Source organism: Hydra viridissima, unplaced genomic scaffold (genome assembly GCF_058129835.1).
Source record: "Hydra viridissima isolate aposymbiotic clone 2 unplaced genomic scaffold, HvirCarnegie_v1 scaffold_18, whole genome shotgun sequence".
NCBI lineage: Eukaryota > Metazoa > Cnidaria > Hydrozoa > Anthoathecata > Hydridae > Hydra > Hydra viridissima.
In genome coordinates, this window is record NW_028324317.1 from 726332 (window position 1) to 749369 (window position 23038).

Genomic DNA, 23038 nt, shown 5'->3' on the forward strand with positions numbered 1-23038 from the left:
AAAGACACAAAACTGGCCAAAATGATATTTTGCTACTTTTAAACACCACCACCAAAAATAATCACCACCTGCTTGATATGCAACTATAAAATTGTGTTGAGTTTTTTAAATAGGCAAATCAGGATGAAACAGACAGAGAATACACATTAAAGATGACAAAGCAGTCAGATTAACACTAAACTGAACAGCCCAATCAGCTAATAGGGTAGTCAAATCTGATGAGAATATTTCATCATCATTATTACAACTAAAATTTAAATATGACCAAGTTCAGTTTCAACATTAACATTGTTATCTGAAAATATATTAACAACAGTTCCAAAAACTGAATCATTATTATCTACAACTTTTTCACTTATAGCAGGAAAATTGTTTTTTCTAGATATGTATGAGGGGGTAACAGTTATCTCACCAAATGAGTTTTGTAGATTAAATATTTCACAACTGATATCTTCATTAAATATTTGTTTCAAGCTTTTTAAAATAACTCTAACTATATATGTAACAGAACAATACATTATCCCGAAGTTAAGATGGAAAAATATATAAAGATTTAATTTGGATGGTTCACTCTTATATTGAATTGCTAAAATGAGAAAAGTAACAATTGACAAAGTCCTTTCATGATTATAATGTAAATGACAATAGATTACAACCAAGGTCACTTAAAATGAGTTTAAAACTAACTTAAATTAAATAAGATTATTTTAATGACAAGTAATAATAAAGGAGCATATAATAATAAAAACAAAGATAAATTAATAACAGCAAAAACAACACCAAAAATAAACATAATAACAATATATATATATTGTTATTATCTTTTCTTTGTTGTTGTTATGCCATTATTTTGTTATCATCTTTATATATATATATATATATATATATATATATATATATATATATATATATATATATATATATATATATATATATATATATATATATATAATATATGAACTTCAATAAATATGAATTCTCTCAATACTAATTTTTTATTTTATCTAAGAAATTTTCGCTAGATTATTGATACTAGCATCTTCAGCTTTAATTACAAATTATTTATTAAATTAAATTACAAACAAACATTAATGTCACAAAGTGACATTACCATTAATATCTAGTATAATTTTTTATTTTATCTAATAAATTTTCGCTAGTATCAATAATCTAGCGAAAATTTATTAGATAAAATAAAAAATTAGTATTGAGAGAATTCGTATTTATTGAAGTTCATATATTAAATTTATTCAACTCTCATACAAGATGTCGTCATTTAATATATATATATATATATATATATATATATATATATGTATATATATATATATATATATATATATATATATATTCACACACACAAACATATATATAAATAATATAAAAAAGGTGTTAATTAAAAAACTTCATTATCTTACAGTTATTGTGATTAAAACTTTATCTTCTAACCTTTAAATTGCCTTTTCTTTAACCATTTCTGTTTTATTGTTAAATCAATATCTTGCATGAATATTATTCAAACTGTTTAATATAAAAACATAGCTAACCTTTATATAAAATAACTGTAATGATGTGTGCTAACATAAGTGAAATTTACATTATTTACATCATACGACATCTAAACTTTTTACAGTAGTATTTACTACTGCAAGAGTTAGGATGTAGCAATTGCAATTCTAATTACAACATAATTATACGTTTTAAAAAAAAAGCAACATTTTTTTTAATAGCAAACGTACATTTGCTATTATTATTACAATACGTTTTGTAATAATAACATAATAAAAAAACAACAGCAAAAGCAAGAAATTTGCGAAATATATCTTGTAAGCATTTGTCTTCGCGTCTATAAAATCATAATGGATGACGCAGAAAATATTCAAAATAATGGCGGTTATGGCAAAACGACATTCGGCCAAAACTCTGTAGCCGCCACAATCGGGCCATTGTTGGCCCAATATCAAATGCCATCGCAATGGCGTACGACTACTCGCCAGAAGCATGCCAGACTCGGGCCAGTATTGGCCCGTTACTAATCTTGTCGTCACGGCGTGCGATGATTCGCCGGAATTCTGGCCCAGTGTCGTAGGCTGTCTGGGAAGTTAACAGAAACCTACATCTTTTTATTCTTTATAATTAGATTAGCTCTAAGGTAAATAAAAATTCCTTTTATAGTTTTACCTTCACTCAAGCCGTCATTTTTTACCGTCATATTTTACCGTTATTCATATTGTTGTTCTAACATAATCACTTTTGTCTTATATCCTTATTTGCTTATAATTTCTATTAGCAATATATGAGTTTAACAATTTTCTACATTTTATATAAAGATTTATCTCTTTGTTCTTTTTGCATCTTGAATAATTTTTCTTTTCCGTTTGTTAATTAAACAATGTTTTTTTAAATGACTTTTTCAATATTTACAATGATTGAAAATTTACCATAGCTTTATAGTTGCTTAATGGTTGTGAGAAATGTCCTTATAAGTTCTGCTAAAACATTTATAAAAGGTTGAGTTTTTACCATAGCTTAATGCTTGTTTGATAGTTGTGAGAAACATTTTTATAATTTCATCCACAATTTTTACAAATGGGAGAAACTTTATAATAGCTTAATAGTTTGGTATCTGTTTGAAAACGAGTCAATGCAGTTTTAAAACGAGGTGATGCAGCTTTAAATTTATTAACCTTAATTTTGACTTTAAGTAGATGGTAGAGTATATGGTTGAAAATAGCTTTTTTTTAAAATTCTGTTAAAACTTTTCAGTTATAAATTTAAACACAGTTTGATGGTTAAACATATGGTCAAAAAATATTGAGCAAAAACTCGCATTTTACAACTACTAAAAAGCACAAACCCTTATGCCTTCATGTAAACACAAACTGATTACCTCGAAATCTAGCTTTCTGTGTACATTAAATGTTACATACATTATGATTCATGCCGATTGTGTAAATCTAAAAAGGCTATTTTCATTACCACACAAATCAGCTAAAAAATTTTTCGCAAAGAACGTTATGAGGAATTCTATATTTATTATTCAATGAAAGTTCGTCTTTTCAATTACTTTTTTTCTTTAATATTATCAAAGATTTAATATTATTAAAGAATTCTGTTATAAAATTAAGATTCCCGAATAGGAGAATCGCATGTTTCGCAAGAGTAACACGTTTTAGATCTTGTTTATCTGTCTTGCAACTTTATTGCAACTCGATTACTAAAAGTTTTTTATGTATCGAATGAGAGAAAAAAGTTAACAAAATGCAATTTGAAAACATGTCAACATAAAGTAAAATAAAATGTTCTACTGTGAACTAAAATAATCTGAATTCCATCAATCTCATACCCAGGCGGCACGCAACGTTGTATTAACGTTGTATTTACGTTAGATTTTAAGTTTGTACAACGTTGCCGGTTCGGCAAAATGAAAAGGTTTTGTAACGTAAAATTCTTACGTTAGATTTACGTTAGATAATAACGTTATACAAACGTAAAATTCTAATGTTAGATTAACTTTATACTAACATAAATTTAAGTTGGGAAGTTATTGGCTTTTTATATTAACGTAAAATACTGATTGTAATTGTGTTTAATATTTAATATTAATATACTGTTATATTCATATAAGCCTGCCGAAGCCTATGGCTTCGTGTCATGGTTTTTATATGAATATAACCGTATGTAAGCGGCTTATATATGCCTTTAATGTTAACATACTAACATTATATGTTTAACACAATTACAATCAATATTCTAAGTTAATATAAGGGTTTCTAATCCCTTACAAGGCGTTAGAAAAACAGTTTCGGGGATACTCAAACTAAAAATACAATATGTTTTTAAAGACTTTATTTAAAGATGTATTGTATATTCTTTTTTATATTATATAGCATATATAATAAATTTACAAAAAAACTGAAAACTAATAACTGTTCAACAATCACTTGCTTCCTCAAATAATTTTTTTGCTTCCATTTACAAATGGTGAGAACTTTAAGATGCATCCTATTTGATCTTTTATTTGTGCTTCCGTCGAAGATAACTGACTTATAACTGATTAGTTGCTTGATTTTTTCTTAACGCTAACTTTGAAGATACAAGACTAAGATATATCTAAGTATACAAAACATATGTAAGGAGGAAGAGATAGATAGAACAATATTAACATATTTAGATCTTCATTATCATCGCTCATAAGAACCTCAAAGTCTAGGTCAGAACTCTCAGTTCCAGAAATATCTTTATGATCAGACACACAAAAAAAATCGTTATAGTTCTCTATTTCAATGTTTTGGAAATCAATGCTACTCTCCACTTCATTAACGTTGGATTTGACATGCAATGAGTTGTCAATTTTATCATTTACAAGAAGATTGTTTAAGGCTCAATTACTTTGCTGCCATTCCCTAAAGTTTTGATTTTTCTCTTGTTTATTCATTTTTATTATTCTGAAATAAACCTAAATTTTAGTAGTTTTGAAAATAACAAGATGATAATAAAAACTGAACATAAGAAAAAAATAAAAAATAAGAAAACCTAAATTTTTAATAATAATAAAAAGGTAACTACATTTATTCAAAGTAAGTTTTTTACTTGCTAGCTCATTAATCTCATACATTTAAATGTTTCTATCATATTTAAAATCATACAGCTAAATGTTTTTATAGTAATTAAAATCATACAATTAAATTTTTATATCATAATAAAATCATACAGCTAAATATTTGTATAATAATTAAAATCATACAGTTGAATGTTTGTATCATAATTAAAATCATACAGTTAAAAGTCTAATGAAGTATTTTATTTTATTTTAAGCTAGTTTTTATTTTATCCTAAATAACCATAGCTAATAAACACAAGCAAGTGTTTTTACTACCTTTCCAAAAAATGTTTTCAGCGCAATTATTACATAGTAATAATTATTAGTAATAATTGCGCTGAAAACAATTTTTGGAAAGATAGTAAAAACACTTGCTTGTGTTTATGAGCTATGGTTATTTAAGATAAAATAAAAACTTGCTTAAAATAAAATCTCAAAATAAAAATGAGGTATTACAGGTATTCCAAGAATGAAATGTTAAGGTTAAACTTTAGTTTGGAAAACAATTTTAATTGTTTTTTTTTTTAGTTCAATTACTAAGTTATCTTTACTAAAAGACAGCTAAATGAATAAACAAATAAATACTAAAAATGTGAAAATACAAGATGATTACAGGCATAGTATATACTATAGATACACAAGAAGAAACTAAACAATAATAAATAAAACTGGGTAACAAATGCTTGCATTCTTTTTTTGCTGGCATTTATTTATACAAATGGAGAGACCTTTCCAATAATTGAAATCTGATCGTTTATTTGAGCTTTTTTTGAAGATTCTCTATGCTTTTTACAAATGAGAATTTTGAAATAAATTTTATTCTACTCACTTTATAATTTGATTTCTTTATAACACTTTATGCATAGCAGATGTTTGGTGAAGATATATGAAAAATAATCTTCATGTTTCTTATTAATAATATACTTATGTTGTTTGTCAAAATATAAGCAATGCAAGCAGTTCATTGAAATAGATTTTTCACAGCTAACTTGATTTTAAAATATTATACTATATTGATCAGAGTGAGCAACTATCAGATTCAAAATAACATCATAGCAGATTTAATTGGATGAGCATTTGGCTCCTACCAATTTGATATTTGTTTGTAATTTCCTTGCATCTAAAGTAAAATACTAGACATTTTACTCATATTTATTACAAAAAATCTAAACTTCGCTGTAAATTTGGATTCAACTAAAGGAATATAAAATAGTAGCACAACTCTTTAAAATTTAAAATGAGATTAAAAGAAGAAAATTTGTAATAATGAATACCCAAATACAAATGTTACATCATTGTTTGAACATTTCAAATAATTGGATACAAACTTTTATAGTGGAAATTCAAAAAGCTAAAATTTGAACAAATTTAATGACATCGAGCTAAGTATTTATAATTTATCTGAGAACTATTAGATTCAGAAATAGTTGTAACATAATATATTAAGAATAAAAAATTGTTCAATATCATAATAAAACATTCTATAAGATGAAAAAAAACTGTTCTATAATTTATAGAACAGGTTTTAACAACGATAAAAAATCGAATCAAACCTTTATAATCGACATTTTACAACCTTTTATTAAATCTTTTATCAGCAATTCAAAGTTTTTACTACTTGTACGCTGTTTATCTAAAAATATTTTTTCAAAATTCCTCGATTGTCTTTTAAAAGACAATTCAAACCTTTAAACTTGGGTAATTACCTTCGAACTAAACTTATAAGTTTAGTAATTATATTTAAACAAATATATTTCCTATCTTCTCTTACGCCATCTTTAAGAAGAAAAAAAAAGCAAAAAGTTACGGTAGGTTTTTTTATAGTTAGCAGAACTAAGTTAATATTTCTTTGTTTTTTTAACGTTGTGTCAACGTTAGAATATAACGTTAAAAAGATTACGTTTACACAACGTTAGATTAACGTAAAGTAACGTAAAACGTAATTTTAACATAAATACAACGTAAATACAACGTTGTGTGCCGGCTGGGTATAATCCTCAGGTTTGTCCAAGGAGCATTTTTTATTTCAAATAAATCAATGGAATCTTTTAAAAGAAAGTTAAACGGTGCATTACAAACTATCAAATCATCTCCAGACCAGGTTTTAGCTACGTTTCTTTACTTTATGTTTGATGCACCTTTTATATATTTTGACTTGAGCCATCTAACACAAAGTTTGAAACAATTTGGTTTTAGCAACCTTTATTTATTAACAATTTCATTTGATTAAATTTAAAGTTTGAATTTAAGCTAATTTACCTTGCATGTATCTTCATGTTAAAATATGTGATTCCCATATCAGTTTTTATAGTAATCATTTCTTCTGCGTTTATAACTGATAAGACAGTGTCTAACATTTTCAATATTTCAATTTTATCCTTTTCTCCAAACAAATTCGAAATAGCAGAAGTTACCTGAAATTGTGATGTGCTGGGCAAACCAGAGGTCACATTTAAAGAATTTATAACAGCTGAATGTCTTTTTATAATTGCCCTCACATTATCATCAGAGCAGTCTTCTAATGCCTTTGAGTTGGAATTAAAGTGCAAAGGCTAGAAAGTAAGAATTGAAATCAAATTCTATTTTAACAATTACAACAAAACAATCTTTTTTTTCTGCCATAATACTTAAAATGCACCTACCTTTGGTCCTCCGGAAGGAAAGGCAAAAGAGTTTGATTCAGAGTTAACTAGCTTTTGCTTTATAACATGCAATGCAACATCTTCTATAATCCATGGTATAACATCATTTTCTTTTGATAAAAACACATCAGCAAGAGTTGCATCAAGTCGATTTGTAGTTGTTTTGCAAATCTGAGTCTACAATAACTTATCACCGGTAAAACTTTCTTCGTGTAATTTTCTAAGCTCATTTTCTTTAACTGTATTTTTAAATTTGCATTCGTTATTGCAGCCTAAAAAAATGTGCTATGTCATTTGTATTACATTAACAGAATTGTTCACAAATAATGCATTTTGCTTATGTTTCCAACTTTCCTTCAATCTCCTTAAACAAACACACTGAGCAAAACGAATGTTGACATTCTTTTAATATTAGTATCTTGTACATTATGTCGTTGCATAACTTGCATATACATAACTTTAAATGTGGATTTGATACAGGATCAATTTCAATTACATTTAAACGCAATGTTGGTTTTATTATATTCTCAATTGAGCTATTTATGATCGGCCTGGTCAATCTCTTTTGATTTTGTTCCATGACACATGGTCGACCAGGTTTTAATTTTTTTAACTTTCCTCCCAGAAATTTTGGGGAAACAAAAATATTTGTCTGTGCATGGTAATGACCAGTTGATTGTTTTAACACTGGTACTTGAACCTTTTTTTAATCTCCCTTTAAATGGTATATTGATTGAACTTGGTTAAAAGGTCCTTGTTTAAAAAACATCTAAATACAGCAGTTATTTAAGATGAACAAAAAATGTGCAAAAAAAAAAAATAACCGGTCTTTAGAATTAACTTCAAAAAAAGGAGAATAAAATGATACTTTCCGTATTGCTTCCATGACATATAAAACATAAATCTTACACGGCACCAAACTAATAACGCCTTATATTTAATAAACAAGTGAAGCAAATTAACACATCAACCAATGCTTGCCTGCATCAAGAGAAACCTTAGCTCCAAAACTCGTTGTCTAAAATATTGCACTTTGCCATTTTTTATAAATTACAGCTAGCTATTACAATGCTCAGGTGTTGATGTTGGATAAGAGAACTCTGACTTGAGTTTGTCCCATTCAAATGTGTCTTGCAACACCCACTGATTTGTTCAGTGTTTTCAAAAATTGAAGAGTTGCTGTCTTTGAGTTTGTGGGAAAATCATTAAAATATTCCGCTCCTAAAAACTAATTTTGGTAAACTCAATACTTAGTTTTGCTGATTCCTTTTACGCTCTCATGATAAATACGGGAAAAGTTAGTTACTGTACTATCGCGGAGGAAGCTCTGAAGTTCGATGTTAAAAGGTGTTAAAGGCTTGAGGGAGAAGGGGGAGGGGGGGGGGTGCCATGCATCGGTAAAAAATCACTGAGGAAACTTTTGAAGTTCAGTCGAACGTCCATCAAGAACTTGCGAAAAGAAGCTTTTTTGTGTGCTCCGTAGAAGTTTTTAAATTGAAAGTGGCGTTGAAAAGGTTCTAAGTTAGGTTTTTGGTTGTTCATGTTTTTTCAAATGTTTTATTTATCCAGAAAGGAAATGTTGAACTACTGCAACAATTTAGCTTGGCTCAACAAAGTTGTACTCTTGGTCCATTCATTCTTTGTTGTCAACATTTTCTTGACAAACCGTTTGCAAAGGAGAACACTTGGAAACCTCTTTAGATGTTGAGTTGTCATCAAGCACAGACGTATTGGCTGAAGTACTTAGTGTCACTCAGAAGACAATTTGGATTTATCTCAAGAAACTTGCAGAGTGACGTTTTTGAAATTTCGTCTCAATAGGCTGGTGTAGACGAAAACTTTTTTAATTTAATTTGAATTTTACAGCAATAATCATTATCACTGATTTAATTGAAATAATCATTAATTCTATATTCTTTAACAAAAAACCGAATTTGTATCGAGGTTCCGTAAATAATTTTTATTTTATAAACGTCAATTTTATTTTCAACAATTTCGCTTGAATTTCAATATTTATTAAAAGTTTTCATTGTAAATATTTTTAAATCTGAGAAAACAAGATTATTGTGAAGCTCTTGGAAAATCCAGCAACATTTTTTTAGGAGGATGAAACAGAGATAACATATATATGAGTTTTGCCATTCACTAACTTAAATTTAAAAGCATTTATTTTTGGGACCAGACCAAGATAATTTTTCTGTATATATTAAATAAACAAACTTAATCGGTTCTTTTTAAAAGAATGTCAATTGTACAGTTTCTAAAGAGCTGTGGTGTTCTCTTCGGTAGGAAGGAACTTCTAGGTGCTACTATCTTGATAAACATCAAATAAATCGAGCCTTGATCTAATCGATCTTAGCTTGAGTTGCGCAGTGGGTACACAACGTTATTTCAACGTAGATGTATGATAAGTTTTAAGGTTTCGACGCTGTTTCAACGTTATTTCAACGTCGTGTGGCTACTGGGTGTGTAATTTTTTATTTGGATTCCAGAGAAAAAGATAACTAAACAAGCATAAAAACAATGTTTAAGGATATTTAGGTTTATTATTTTATCTTTTTTCTTTATTTTTTTTCTTAATATCTCTTTATTCATTTGGTACTTAAAAAAAACTATAAAATTACCCCCGTTTCCAATTTTTGAAAGGTGTTTAACTGCATTTTTCTGAGCAAATCCATGGAAAAATTCAACTATTTAGGTAAGTTTAACAGTTGGTACTCCTTAAAGAAGATTTAAAAAAAGAGGTGGTGTCACGAAATAAATATTCCCCATTAAAAAACTTCTCCCCAGCCGAAATATATTTTCTGGGGGGAAATTTTATTTCGAAATAATATTTCCCCTCTTGTATAATTTATTCCTCCATCTGCGAAATAAAATATCCTCCGTGACATTAGTTCCCCTAAATACTTACTTAAATATACAAATTGATATGATTGCGCAATAAAATGTTAAAGAATGATCTAATTAAATACCAAATCTGAATAAATAAACAATTTCTTTAAATGTTAAGTTAACCTACATAAAAAGCAAAGTTTCAATTGAATCAAACGCATTAATAAAAAAAAAAAAAATGAATGTCAGATAAGTTTAAACGAATTGATAACAATCACTAAAACTATGTTTGATTATAAACAAAATAACTTCGTGCGAGTTTAGAACGTTTTTTTGAATGTTTTAAAAAGCAATGGTTCGTTAGTTTTCGATTTTCTTTGAACTAATAATGAAATAGTTATTTTTGTTAATTTGGATTTCCGTGTAAATACGCTAAGAAATGATTATTCTGCGAATGCACGAGAAATCAACATATTTATCTAAAAGTAATATCTTACTCAAAATTAATAAAACAATGATATTCTTTTAAAAATAGCTTTCTTTCTTTATTATAAATGTTATAAATGTTGCTTTCTTTCTTTATTATAAATGTTTTATGTTTTTATGAAGATATGTTTTTTGCTTTTATGAAGATAGGTGCAATTTAATGCCGAATAACATAAAGTTTTAATAGATGAAAGCAACTTCAAATTTTGACATTAACCCCAATATCTTGGTCTGTTACAAAAGCAGCCTAAAACAAGATCTATCAAAACAATCCAAACTAAGTATTCCTTAGTTTGGATTGTTTTGATAGATCTTGTTTTGTATCTAGTCTTGTACAAAGGGCCATTCATTGTCCTTGTACTTAGGACCGTGTTTTAAAGTAACATCTACGATCGTAATCCTTATGATTTTGTTTTATCTGTTTTTTTGTAGTAGATAAAATAAAATGACATCGATTATCAGTACTATTTCGATTTAGTCACATTTTTTTCAGTGGGATGCTATTTACATGGGACGGTTAGGGTTAAGATTGGAAACTTCAAATGTGATTGAATTGTACAAAACGTTTTTAATAAAGTTGTTACTATCTTTCAGATAATTTAAAAGCAAAAATATATTTCTATGACTTGCTATACCAGCTGGTGGCCTAGGTACAATTAGAAATGAACTCATTGTACGTATGGTTACAATTGAATTGCTTGCCATTATCAAAGTATTCATATAGGTGTTCCAATTTTAACTTCAGAAAATTAACGATGTTTTCTTTACATATTTTTATAATTTTTTTACGTTTTTGAAAATATTTACATGCCAACTGTGTCATTTCGTGCATCATATACCTGCCACTGTCCTCTTCAAAACGATCTAGCAACAAATAACTAACTAATAATGATACTGCACTGTTTATCAAAAGCTCATCTGTTATTTCCAGGTATTTTGAAATAGCATAAATAAATTCTTTTGCGATATTTTGACCATTGCAATACGGTAAATGGTGTAAAATTGCAAGTGGTTTTTCACTGGATGTTTTTAGTTTGGACCTGAACTTGATTGTTCCTACTGCAAACTTTGTTTCTGCTTTAGTTGGTAACCTTCCTCGAGTATTCCCACGGGATACGATCGAAAATGATCAAAATAAACTTGCAAAGAAACGCTGTTAGTGTTTATATAAAGAATAGCTTGATTAAGTGCGAGTGGATGATATCGAAGCACCTCGGTTATTTCTTGCATTTTTAACATTTCTCTTAATGAAAAGAAGAGCGTCTTGTTTCGACAAAAAATTGATTTTGACTTGATGAACATTAGCAGAAAATGTTTTCAATTGCGATTTTGCCAAAGTAAATACGTTTGGTTTAGTAGAGAGGTAACTCTCAAAAATCTTTACACTTTCATCACCCACGTTGTCAAAAATGTATAAAGTTTTTTCACTTTCAAAATAGTTATGTATTTTTTGTGATTACTTCAATATCGAAAGCACTGCCAAGAGAATCAATTATGCTTAGTCCCAATATTTGGCAAAAGTTAGTAATAGAGATTTTTAATTTTTCAAACCACACATCCAACCACACAACACTTTATAACAAGTTGTTGTATATTGCTGCATACTTGCTAGCAAGCTGAGTTTTTCCGACTCCGGACATTCCAGTTACAACCGTAATTTACTTATCTGACTCTTTTCTTTCGTAAACGCATCGTCACGCGCAAAAAATGTCTTTATGCCGAAATCTGAGGGGCAAGTGATTAATGCTAAGCACAAATCTGATTATAAAAAACGCAACAACACTGTTGTGAAGTATTTTTGAAATTATTTATTTAAACACTGTTGAGGAGCGTTTTAAAATTTTAACACTCAATCAAGGGTTTACGTTCAGCCCGATTTGATCTCTTTTGAACGCCAATTTCGAATTTTATCTGAATTGGAATTTTGAAGGAAAAAAAATTTGCAAATTTTGTTTTACATTTTGTTTAGAACTTTAAACCTCTTATTTGCAAATTTTATAGTTTAATACGCAAATAGAAAATTCAGAATTTTAATTAAACGCGTTTAAATTCGGTCGGAATGCAGACAGCTTCGATCCACAGCTGACTGTTTCCTGTTTTTATTCTGAAGAGCAAGTGAATAAAAATAAATTCATGAACGATTTAAAAGCTTACAGCGACGATAATAAAAAAGCGAACAGAAAGAAATTTTAAGAAAGTATTGAGTTGTGAGAAGTTTTTTTTGGTTGCCTTTTTTTTTTTTTCTTTTTGGTGAAAATTTTCCTTTTGATGAAAATTTTCCTTTAAATGAAAATTTCGTTACATTTCGTCACGAATAACTTTTTTTAATCGCGTATTGGTTACCACTCCTCAAATCTTTATAATATTTCTCTAACATAAGAGAACAGTTAACATACCAAAGCATTTCGCTTGCAAAAAGTTAATCCATCTTTCATGTCTCGCCATTTTTTAGATCGATTATCTTTACTCCATCGGTTCAGCACTTGAGTTGTTCGTTCTCTTGTTGTTGTAAATTTTTTTTCTACATTTGCAATTACGATTTCATCAATCAAAAGACGTCGAGTAAATACTTTCCAATCATAAATCAACATAATTGCAGGCGCTGTAAATGCATTTTAGGGAACTTTTTCAACCAAAAGACAAGTTTTTGTTTGGTTATATTGAGTCTATCAAAAAAAGAAATCTCATTAAAATATTTAGTTACCTTTAATATCATCAAACTCATTTTGCGTGTCATATTCGTGTCATGCGCTAAAAATAAAAAGATCGTTCTTAGCAAGCACACAACGTTGTGTGGTTGCTGGGTTGAGGTGTTAGTTCAGCTGTTATTGATTACTACTGATAAATTACATAAGCAAAAATCTTTACATCTACCAAGTATTTGTGCTTTGAATAAATGTTAGGATAACGGCTTTGCGTTAAAGTAAATCAACTGATTTCATAGGATCGAAACGAACGGTTCTCGAGCTTTTGAAATCAAATTTTTGCTACGGAAGTTTTCTAAAATTTAAATTTTTGCAATGGAAGAACAATTTTTATTAATTTAAAGTTTTATTAGTTCATGAAAAAAGTTTACGCGTTTTAAAAATAGAATTTCTAAATGAAGAAATTTTTCTGAAAAAGTTTTTTTTGAGCTTAAACTTAAGTTTTTTAATGTCTAAAAAGGTCAGTCATCTAATTTACCTCATTAGAAAATATTAGTAAATCCAGGCTTAATACGAATACGAGGTGTTAAAAAAAAAAGAGAAAAATTAAACCAAAGTTTTTAATCTATTTTCGTGATATTTTTAAAATGAAAATAAATCAAAGACTTTTTGTGGAAAAAAAAAATCATTTAACAAAGAATTTGCTCTTTAAACATGAAAAAATAAAGTTTCGATAAAAAAAAGTTTTCGAAAATTACATTTGAAATATTATTCATTGTAATGTTATGTAGAACATTTAGCAATGCAACGGCGCGAATTGATATAATTTTCACCTTCAGTGACCGCGTTATTTAACGGAGGATAACATACAGATCTTAACACAACATATAAGAACACAGTTTTCTGTATCTACTTTTATTGAAGATATATCTGCCACTTCTAATTTTTCTATAAACTTCGCACTGGTTTCGGCTGTAAACTACGCACTGGTTTACACTGTGCTCTAATATCTCCATTTTTTTTCCCTACATACTATTCACATATTTAAAACGGCTTCTTGATGGCCTGAACCATAATTTGTCTAGTTTTTCTTGAACCTATATAATGATTGAATTTAAAACAAAAACTATACCGTCAATCCTGTAAGGATGCAACTGACTCACGCAGCATAGTTGCATAATAAACGAGGAAAAATAAGAAAGAAACCAAACTAAATCACTTAAAAATTACCAAGCAAAAAAGCTTTGATCTTCAAAACGAGGCTGGTGTGATTTTTTTTTGTTTTGTTCAATCAGTTAGAAAAGTTTTGAGTAATTAAGCACTTTTGAGTAAAAGTTTGATTTATTTTTAAACTAGTAGTAACCTTGTAGATCAAATTAAAGAAGTAACCTTGTTTAATCAAATTCGGTTGGAGCAGAATTGCATCAGCCATCATTAGCGCTAAGGAGGCATTTCTAAGGAACTCTGTTGAATTTGAATAAGCCACTGAAGAACAATTGTTTCCTGTAACAATAGGTACAACAACAGGTACAACAACAGGTACAGGTGAACCCGAACCGAACTATTACAAAAAAATCTTTCTCATCTTTAGTATAGTAAATTACTTTTTTAATGCAAAAAAAGTGTTCAAATGTGTAAGAGAAAAATCTATAAATTAATTTCGAAAAAAATATATATACTTAAATATTTACTTAATTATCAAAGGAGAAGTAACTTTTTAAGCGGATTTTCTCTCGTTTTGTAACAATCGAACCTGTTTGCTTACAAAACTCACTTTGTGGTTTTTCAATTTGAACCACACTGAAGCTCGGGAGACAAGTTTCCTCTCCACTCCTCACTCCTCCCCTCAAACTTATAGAGTTAACTCTTAAGCCACCAAAACGGGTAACTTAAAATTGCTTTGTCAGCATTTACTTAAAAATTTTGAGGAGGTCCTCAAAATCTAGAAAAAAGATCAAGGTATCAGTCATATTGTCGATTGGGGATAAGCGACGAGTTTTTCTTTGTGGCTTTTGAAAGAGCTTTTTTTTATAAGTAACAGAACTTTGTTCCAACATCTCTCAACGTTGAGAGATGTTGGAACATAAGTTTTCACTTTTTGCAGAGTACTATTACAAAGTCATCAGACTTTTTTTGCTTAAGAAGCACTTCAGCACTTTGTCAAATCTAAATTATCACTAGGGATTCAAAGGCGCAAACTCCTGCTGAGATGTTAAATGTAGAGGATCTAAATGGATTTAAATCGAAAATTCAAAAGTTTTGTATAAATGGACCTAAATCTTAAAGCGCCAGTAGTTTAGTTTTTAAATTGGTGGTTTGTTACTTTGGCCTGAGTTTAGTGCAATTGTTCTTTGACCAACGCTTCCTTCAATATTTTCAGATAATTATATTTATGCAGTATTTTAAAGGTTGTGTGTAATTTTGTGCAAAAAGGGATTTTAAGACAAAGTGTGAATTTAAAATCAGTCATTATATTTGAAAATATATTACGTATTATTAGTCATTTTTGTGTTATATATCAGAAATAAACATTTTTCAATGAACGGATTCCGTAATTAAACTGAGCCACAGATCAATTAATAACGATCAATTAACAACGATCAAACAAAAATCTAAAGAAAAAGGCTTTCTTATACCTCAATATATAGGATGTCAACATCATGTGTTGGATTTAGTTTTGAGGCCTTCAATGGACCAAAATTTATGGTGGAAAGAGAATATCTCTAATTGTATTAGATCATTTTGTGCAAGAAGTCAGTAAAAACTCTTCAAATTTAAGAAATAATAATAAAAAGAAAATAAAAGTTAACATCGTTATAACATAACCAACATTATCAAAAAAAATGCTATACTTCTGTTTATTTCGTTTAAAACATTACTAACATAAATAATGCAAGATGGAACTCTAGAGCAATATACCTCTTACTTGTTTTTGTGGTACTCGTAAACTGTTGAAATAAATTTGTAAATTGAGTTGTAGAGCTTTTGGTGTGATGATAAAATCTATTGGATAATTTTTTTTATCACACAAGTGATTGTATTGCAGTTCACTTTCAATTATCATTTTGTCTTATATATATATATATTTTTAATATATTTTCTGTTCTGCTAAACGTCCAACATTTCGATCTTATGAAGTTGTAATTGTCTTTCTTCCTCTTGTTTCACGTTTCGGTTCAAAATTCAATGCATTGGTAACCGTGGTAGGACGATATCTTGAATTTCTTTATAGTTTTTGTCTTGTTTACGGATCTGATCAATAAACGTTTCTGACCAATAAAAGTTTTTCCTCAGTGCAATCTTTTCCACGGCCCTTTCCACGGCCCATTTAAAAAGTAAATTTGTGTTTTTCAGAAGAAAAATAAGTAGTCAAAACACATCACTGTAATATTTCATTGCCATAAGCGATGCATATGGAGATGATACAACAATTCATATGGACATGATAAAACAATTCTTATGGAGATGAAAATAACGGTAAAGTAAATAAAGTTTCGGTTTATGGAAATTTGTTAATTCATCGAAAGTTGTTGCTACAACCTTTTTTTGAATAATATTTTACTACTAACCGTTTATGAATAATATTTTACCACTTTCTTTTTTTATAAATTACAGTTTAAAACTCAAGTCTGTTTTCAGTCATTTTTTTCAACACCGCTGTAAGTATTCACGAAGCTAATAAACTCTCGGAAGAACCCGCAAAGAACCCGTAAACAAGGAAAAGATTTAAAAAAATAGTTCTCGCTATAGTAACACTTAATCCTTGATATTATGATTTTCAAACCAGATTTAATAACTACAAACTTTTTTTCATACTTCAAAGCCTGAATTATTGCATTTGAAAAAAGCTATTATTATCTCCGGCCTTTTCAAGACTATTTTTTATTGCAAAGAGGCCATCATATCAAAAACGTCAACAATTCTGTTCCAATAAAAAAGATCACTTCAAGCCTAACATTCAGATGACGGTCATAAACTTTAATTAGACAGGGAAAATTTGTAAAGTTTGCTGAAAGTTTTTAAAAGCAAGTTTAAAGAAATCCATATACATAAATATTAGCTTTTTTAGGTAACAAAATAACTAATGGATGTACATTTTGATCAAATATTTGAAACTTACTAGAACTCAATTTAATTCCAAAAATTCACAAAACTACTGTTTTGTGAATTAAATGGAGTTGGAATTTTTGTAGATTGTGTCTAAAGTTAAATATTCCCAACTGAAAGCGTAGAATTTATTTCAATATTTGTTAGAATACCTGTGAATTGCAAACAACGAACAGTTGACCCAATCAATTTTCTTCTACTCCAACTGAACAAATGGCTTTCTTCTACTTTCAAAGTTTAATGAATCTAATTGTTTTTTTTTTTAATCCAAATTGAATGGATATAAATTTGAAAAAAAACGATTTGTTTTGTCACAACGCGTCATAAAGACGTTCATAGTCTGAATTATGTAGCAAAGTATGAACATTTTATTTTCCTTGTTGAAAGATGCAAATTTATAGCTTTAAACTTTTATTGATACATTTTTAATCAGACATCCATAAAAGGGCAAAATAATCAATATTTGCTAGAGACACTGAATGTATCAGGATGGACACCTGCCACCAAGGTTTTTTACTTATGGATGATTCTCTAAATATAATAGCTGCTTGAATGATTCGTTGTGGATTGAGGTAAAGTGAGCTAAAATGATTTTTACTAGGGGCTCTTATGCATTTTGTAAAATGATGAAGGCTAACATATGGTAGCTGAAGTTTTGTGCAGGCCTTTAAGACAAATGTCAAGCTCAACTAGACTTAATATCCATAAGATTATAGGAACTGTTGATTAATTGCTCTACAGAAACATGTTTTTTTTTTGATTTTCATTGAAATTATTTTAAAATACCCGTAAAACAGAAAATATGCGAAAAAAGCGAGTTTTTGGAATTTATTTAGAATATTGTTCCAATGACAAACCATTCATCTCTAACCATTTTAAAGCAGAAAACGTTTATAGAAATACAATCATAATCAAAGTGCTGAGAACTAAAATAATCAATGTGCTGAGAACGAATGTAGATACCAAAGACCCTGAGGTAATTTGGGCAAGAACGTCCAGTTTCTAAAGTTGTTATTCGACCACAGCCGTGCAGTTTCAATTTTGCAAGTCGCTAAAAAAATTAAATGACCCCTATTACTTATAATTATGACGGCTCCCTTTAAAGATTTGCAATCGTAATGCCCCCTACTACCAACTATGCAGGGTTGCGGAAAAGTTTCTACCCACTCGTGTCTTGAAATAAAAGTTATTTTGGAATTTGACCGCTTCCAGAAAAAAAAATTTTTCTGAAGTAATAAACTTAATCTGTTTTCAAGCTCATGATAAAACGAAGTGTTGAGTATGTTAATAACCTGTATGTTAGTCATTATTTGCTTTGCAGTTGAAACTTCTACAACAACAACTTTCACACAAGTATTGGATTTATTGAACAGGTATGTTCTCCCATTCATTTTTAATCCTGGAAATTAGCTGGTCTTTTGTTCGAACTCTTGGTTTTTTTATATACCTTAAATATCTATGAAAACAAATTTTTAAAATTGTTTTTCTTTGCTCAAAACTCAACGAAACATTCAAACTTAACAAATTTACAGCGCTAAATAAGTATTGAGTAAAGTTGTTTAACTAGAGCACTTTTGTTTTCTATAGATGCAGATATTTCTCACTTGGGCCCTATTTCAAATAACTTGCATGTTAAATCTTTTAAAGAACAGACGAGCTATTCTTTTCTTAGAAGATATCTCAGTTGACTTTTAAACAAGTTTCAAGTTTAAAACAAGTTTCAAGTTTCGCGATTGATTAATGGTTTATGATCTCTTGAAAAACTTTAGTATCTAGCAGATTTTTTATCTTTTGATTTGAGAGAAGGAAAGCACACAACGAAATTGTGATGTGTAAGAATAAATGTTCAAGAGAAGCAGACATTAACTGGCGGAGATCAAAATTCAAGACACATGGTTGCTACCGGAGGCAGTACCATTCTATCATTTCCGTTTACAGTTGATGTCAATATTCTGACAAATGATTTTTCCCGACCTTTAGTAATTTCGGTCCTTTTTTTTCTTTAAGGTGGAAAACCCCTCAGAAATATGAAAATTTTGAAAAAAAAAATTATTTTCTTGTTTTGTGCAAAATTTATCAGAGATTCAATCTGAAAACCATTTTTGAAAATTCTCTATAGATCTTCATTAAAACAGATTTTATTGAACCTTGTATTTTAAGCTTCCTTAACAACGTCATAACAACGGTACTATATTTTACCTTTACTAAAGAATAGTCCAAAATCCTATTATTTTATATGACAATTATATCTTATCAAGTAAGTTGTATTTCCCATTATTCAAAACAACTTTAGTGTAAAAACAGTTACTAGAAAGCTCAGAAATATTTCATAAATCTTTTACAGGTTTGCAGAGTTAAAGAACAAAAAGTAAGCATATCTAGATAACTAAAAGTGGTGTTAAGCTAAAATTATATCTTATCAAGTAGATTGTATTTTCCATTGTTCAAACAAACTACTGGAAAGCTCATAAATATATAATTCTTCTATAATCGCTAAGGCTTGCAGAGTTAAACAAAGAACTAAAAATAAGCCTATCTAAATAACAAAAAGTGGTGTTAAGCTAAAATTTTAAGTATGAATTTGTTTGATTGTCTTCTGTGATTTAAGCGTGACAGATTTTTTTAAAAACTGAATCCAGTCCTTAATTAGGTCAACAAAGTCATAAAATTCGTTAAATTTCTTACATGTATATTAGCCTATTAAAAATTAATATGAAAAATATTCTTCGCTCATATCACAGAACTACCTTATTAGAACAAGTATGCAAAAAAGATTTCGTTAACATTGTGTACATCTTTAGATACGTTGGCCGGAGTCTTTCAATATTTTGGTATTTTTGGCACCTGCTACAGCTACCATTTTACCCAAAACATTTTTTTTTGTTTTTTTTAGTTAATTTTGTTATTTACTTGAATATGTAGTTAAAATTATAAAATATTGATATTTAATCAAAAAAAATTTTCAGGTGTTTTCCACCTTGAGAAATAAAGTGACGTAATGCTTAGATTGACTTTTTGAACAAAACATGATTTTTTTTCATGAAAAAAAAATTCGGTGAAACAGTCGGTGAAAGCAAATATTGCCGAATATATCACAAACAGGTCAGAACTTAGAAATGTTATAATCTACTGCAGCAATCCTCTTTGCTATTTCAACATAATTTTCACTATAAATCTTTTTTTTTTTGGAAGAATACTTTCTCTATCATAACAAATAAGGCATGTCTTTCTATAGCATTTCAGACAATAGATATTTTTCTCAGATGTCTCCCCGATTTTCTCTTCTTTTTGTCGGTTTTTACTGATATTAAAATGATTCACTGCCCAATGGTTTGTAGTAGGGTTCATTATCGAAATTGCAAATTTCGAAAATTTTTTATTAAAACGGTACCGAAACACTTCTTTTGTTTTCGAAATCTATAAAAACTTATGAAAATAATCGAACAAGCTAAATTAATTTCTGAAATAAAAAAGGAATTTCTAAATGTGAAATTAATTTCGAAATAAAAAATTGCACTTCGAAATGTGAATTCAATTTTGAAAGAAAAAACAGAATTTCGAAAAAAAAAAAGAATTTCGAAAAGAAAAAAAAAAGAGAAAGTTAAATTTATTCCAAATAGTAATTTTAATACCTTATACTTTATTTGCATAAGAATATTAAAATAACCGGGTGCTTAAACAACTTACCACGGGGTGTTTCGGCAAGAAGACCTTTTATTATATATATATATATATATATATATATATATATATATATATATATATATATATATATATATATATATATATATATATAATAATAATAATAATTTGCCATATATACATATATATGTATAATATGTATAGATATATTACACATATATATGTATATATGGCAAAATAATACTATCTTGGTAAATTTAAGGTGGCACACAACTGAAAACAAGTTGTTTTTTTTAAAATAATCAAAATTATGACTTTTTTTTTTTATGAGAATAAATTTATATTAAAATAAAATAAAAAACAGCTATTTTTTTTTTAGTTTTACTATCCATAACGGCCAAAAATGTGTTGTAAAACACGTGTTTTTAGTAAATCTTTATAACCTAATAACTTGATTTTGCCTCAACAACTCGAACTAAAATTTTGAGTTATGTAACAAAAAGATTGCTAAGGTATAAATATATTTATTTGAAATCGTTGTAAATCTCATCTAAATAATCCCTAGAGAGTAATTAGCTGTTTATGTTGCAACAATAATTTCATATACCTGCGTAAGAGGCCTTAGGGGAATTGCATATTATAATTTTTAAATATCATAATTATATCATTTAGGAAAAGCGCACGAACTTTTATGTAAATTCTAAATCTAAAGTTTAAAAACTTACGTTATGCAAATTTAAAATTAAAAAATGTTTAAACTAGTGTTGATATCGACTTCGACTAAATCGACTTAAAGTCGAAATTAGTCGACTTCGAAAAATCTAAGAGTCGATCTAAATCGACTTTGGATTTTCTACTAATCGACTAAAAGTCGATTTAGTTGAATAATAGTACTTATAAATGTATTTCTAATATCTTTTTATTTGATTGAACATTATAAATCTTTTTAATTTTATTTTGTTAACAAAAGCAAACATGACTGTTGAATACAATGTAGTTTTTTCAGAGCCGGTGTCATGTTAATATTTTACTCCGTTAAAATTTTACTGCGCAGTAAAATTTTATTGTTAAAAATTTACTGCGCTCGTTATTTTTTTACTGTCATCAAGAAAAGAAGAGATGTTAAAGTTTGTGTGAGGGGCGGGTAAAAATATACATGTTTTATAAAACTAAGGGTACTTCAATTTTTCTTCCTATGAAACTTTTATTATTTAATGCATACATTAAATGATAGTTTGCTTTCCAGGCTAGATTTTGATTCACTTTTTTATGTAAAGCTATGCATTTTCCCTTATTCTTAGCATTAGAAGATTTTACATTTAGGAACATATATCAAATAAGTTTACCAATAACTGAAGGTCATAAATTATTGACGTATATATCTGACGAATGGGTTCAGATATATTTCCAATAGGACTGTATATACTTCTAAAATAACATGAAAAACAAGTGGAACCAACAACATTTTATTTCAGTATAAATTTTTCTCACTTTAAAGTCTTTAGTGACAAAACAACATTAAAATGATTATTGTTTTTATTTTCTAAAAGAATAGTATGAGATAACTTTCCACGTCATCACCTAAATATCCTGGTAAGAGACTGGAGCAAGGTTCTGTTGTCATGTGTTTCACAACCAGATCGCGAACACATACATGTTGACATTCAGAACCTGAAAGCAAAAACGAAATTGCTCGAAAAAAACAATTTCCATCAGCTTTGCATGCATGCATTTTCAAAGGTACATCATTTTCTTTTCCATCAATAAGATCAGGCATAACAAGTATTTTGAGAGCAAGTTTTTCAGCAGTTTTCTGGCGAATATCTTTGGAGGGATGTTCCATTAGGTTGAGGTGGCGTTGAAGTTCATCTTTATCACCACATTCTGAAGATAATTCAGACATTTTTGAATTACTTTCCTTTTCAATAAATTGTTTAAGATGATGTAGAGAATATTTTTTTTGCAATGTGTTATCCCCTTTACTGTTCCTTAATAAGCATGTAGAATTTGATAAAATATCAAGAATCTCATATGGACCCAGCCACGAGAAAGTCATTTTTGCACCTTTCCTATCATCTCTT

General features: G+C 28.4%; 1 protein-coding gene, 1 long non-coding RNA gene and 2 pseudogenes across 3 annotated transcripts in view; 1 reads left to right on the top strand and 3 right to left on the bottom strand.

The window, feature by feature from the left end:
• LOC149876693 (uncharacterized) overlaps positions 1 to 23038 on the bottom strand; it is a 615724-nt pseudogene that overhangs the window by 511448 nt on the left and 81238 nt on the right.
• LOC149876721 (uncharacterized) overlaps positions 1 to 23038 on the top strand; it is a 91894-nt gene that overhangs the window by 35270 nt on the left and 33586 nt on the right. The window lies entirely within an intron of this gene.
• Positions 1 to 23038, bottom strand: part of LOC149876724 (uncharacterized) — a 316490-nt gene that overhangs the window by 1287 nt on the left and 292165 nt on the right. The window lies entirely within an intron of this gene.
• Positions 255 to 22860, bottom strand: LOC145198032 (uncharacterized; annotated as a pseudogene).